Below are 3,250 nucleotides of genomic sequence, written 5' to 3' on the forward strand. Positions count from 1 at the left end.
AAAGATTTCTCACTTGGGCGGTTCAAAAACTGATTAGAAAAGTGTAAAAGTGTCCCTTTTCCTAGGGAACAACTTCAGGTTTGTGGTTAAATCAGAATTGTCTTTTCTGGCTTCTCTTTGTATATATATCTGCATACACACAGAGACAGGTTCAGAACTACAGATATAGATAATGATGTATGACTCCATTGTGACAGTGATACATTCACGACAGTGATATTGATATATTTTGTGTTTGGCATTCTCATCTCATCAGGACTCTTGCCTATCAAGAAGACTCTGCTGTGATTCTTCTTATATTTATAAAGCACATATAGCTTCCAAAAACATCATGGAACAAAAGAAAACCTGTCAGAAAGGCATTTACTTCTTATTCCTGAAAAAAGTAGAATTTCTTCCAAAGATTACTCTGGCCTGAGGCTTAAGAGAGGTAACATTTGGCTTTGTGCTAGGACAGATTTTATATGTCATCATCCATTTGATTTAGAAATAGCAGATTTTAAGTGAGAAATCATCCGCTCAAGGACTTGCTAGGTCAGGGTATACTGTACAAACAATGGTTTGCTGCATTATGAAAAGTCTATTATTTTTAATTGGAATATATACAGACAACAAAAGAATAACCTGAAGGACTGAAAAAAAATAGAGAGGGCTAGAGATTTTCAGTTTCTGAATGCAATGTTAACTCCTATAAATAATCTGAAGTCTGTGGCAATAGGTACTCTATGCTTTAAAGTTTTTGAAGAATCAAGGATTTATTTTTAAGCGAAATGTCTTTTTATTCAAAAACTGAATATCAGTTGTGGGGATTTCTGGCCATCATAAGTTTGCAGTGACATATTTTAATTCAGATTTTTACCATGCACAGGGAAGTTCTGATTTTGGCAACAGTCACAACAGTGTCTTGTTGGCTGAACAAGACATCCAGTTTTGCCCGTGTGCATATGTCATATCTATACATTATTTGGCTACCCCGCTAGTATTGTGCACACATTGGGGCTTCATGCTCCTATCTGTTCAGGCTATTTTAGAGTATGCGCATACCATGTCCACTGCAGACCTGTCTGCTCTCCCACTAGTGTCATAGCGCCAATATTTCCTTTGTCTCTGAGGTCATTCCCAATACCTAAGTCGTGAGAAGTATATGCAGCATGACTGACTTTGGCCAATCAGACGCTAGAGTATTTTTCCTCTAGATGACATTGCATAACACACTCCAGTAGGTTTTTGCTTCTTTGTTTGCTTGTTTATTTATTATTGAGGCTGTGATATCACCCTGTTGCAGAAAGCAGAATGGTTTTGGCCAAAGGAATATATTTAGCTGAGTACTTTTCAAATGGCTATGAGGACGCGGAGGTGATTTTGGATTTACGTTGTGTGGTGCCCTTTTCATTTGACCTTGCAATATATGGGAGGGGGGACTGATGAGCTCTCGAGTGCATCTGGATCCTGAATGTGAGTCCTGCTGGATTAGAATTTAAAACTTGAGAAAAGAGTAGAGAAAGCCAATACTTAGTAAGTAAACAAGAAAATTCAGACTGTTTTTTTCTGTAGATTTTGCAGGGAGACCTGGCTCTGTCTCAGTTTCAGCAAAGTCTGTCTGTCTGTCTCTCTCTAGCCAAAGGGAATGTAGGATGTGACAGGGAGGGTCTGATTGGGGAGGAATTCAACGCAGCTATCAGCAGCAGGCTTCTATGTAAATACTGTAACACCTCTGAACTGAGGAACAGCTGAGATAACACTGCAAACTAATCTCTAGTGCAGCAGAAGCTGGCCAATCCCTCACATTATACCGTTTCTGTAGAAAAGAGGTGCTAGGGACAAAAAGAAGCAGATTTAATTTATGTTTTGCAACTTACCATGCAGTAAAACGTGCTGATTGTTTTTAAACTGAAAGCAGCATATGGTAAAGTATCCTTTCTTTGAAATGGTACTGTGAGCCAGAGTGTATATGCCTGTACTTCCTTGCATATATATATAAATTCTCATACAAATAGGCATCATTATCATGAAAATATTTTCAACTCTGCTACCTGTGTCTAATCAGTTCAGAGGAATATTTACTCACTTGGAATCCTTACCCCACCAGTATTGATTTTGTTTAATTTTTCATCAATACTGGGAAAGCCAAAGTTTGTCCAAAGCAGAGGCACTGAAGCACAGCCTTTCCCTGTTTTGACCTTTTAAGGTCATTGTATTTCACAGTCCTGCACCTTCCTTGCTTAGGTAGCTAAGAAAAAAAAAGAAAAAAAAGCATAGGTATATATACACACATACATACATACATATTATATAATATATATGTGCATATGTATCTCTACATACACATATATTAAATATACATACACGCACCTTTATATGCAAATAGTGTCTCACCTGAAACTAGCTGTATTTCCTCAAGTCATTTAAAGAAAAGCAGGAGCCATCAATGGCCAAGAAGTTTGTTGCTACATCTCCTTCAGAGTTGTGCTCAGAATTGGGCATAACCCCAAGATAAACTGGGGCTGGGGTGGAGTTAACCACCTCATTAATTGTGCTAGAAACGAGGAAACTGATTCCACTATCTCCAGTTTCAGAAGAAATTAAAGCCTAAGAGTCTCTGACGCCCCCTTTGGATACAGTTTAGAAATGAGTAGTCCGTGATTCCCAGTTCTCGCACCCTTTGTTAGAGCCAAACCACAGTGCAAAGACAGCTCTTACACCAGCACCTTCCCACAGCTCCCAGACTGTAGGTTGGGTTACATCCACGAGCTCTTTCTTTTCACCTCATTTAGGATTTATATAACCGTTCGACGCTGTCAGCCCTAGTACGGCAGCTGATAAACGGCACCCGTTTTGAAGAAGTTGAGTCGAGAGGGCAACTCTTGGCCTCTACGTCCCAACCTTCCCTTCTGTCTCAAACCTCAATTCTTTTTTTTCTGCTGTTATGTCTTACCCAGGCAGACATTGGGTAGTTTGTCCTGAGCTCCCCAAGGGCACTGTACTCTGTGCTATAATGCGGCTCCTCTGGGACACATGTTAACAGGCTCTGCCTTCGCATACCAGGCCAAACCCACTCAAGGGATGCCTCTCAAGATTTTCTATTTTTAACAACAACATTAAAAAAAAAAAAAAATCCCGAAGATACATGGATTTTCTAGGTTCCACTGCTGGAACAAATTATCAATGTGGATGTTTCAACAACTGAGCAGGAAAACAACTGTCACATTACATTAATACCATAGCTGTTTTTTTGTCCAAGCTGTTCCTA

The 3,250-nt window shown here is 39.4% G+C and overlaps 1 long non-coding RNA gene across 1 annotated transcript; it reads right to left on the minus strand.

The window, feature by feature from the left end:
• Positions 1-947: 947 nt before the first annotated feature.
• Positions 948-3,017, minus strand: LOC128852415 (uncharacterized). The gene is made up of 3 exons (XR_008450245.1): positions 2,377-3,017; positions 2,069-2,230; positions 948-1,465 (listed from the first exon to the last, which is right to left on the minus strand). It is a non-coding gene; the product is annotated as an uncharacterized LOC128852415 (long non-coding RNA).
• Positions 3,018-3,250: the final 233 nt, after the last annotated feature.

The sequence above is a fragment of the Cuculus canorus genome, chromosome 5 (assembly GCF_017976375.1).
Source record: "Cuculus canorus isolate bCucCan1 chromosome 5, bCucCan1.pri, whole genome shotgun sequence".
NCBI lineage: Eukaryota > Metazoa > Chordata > Aves > Cuculiformes > Cuculidae > Cuculus > Cuculus canorus.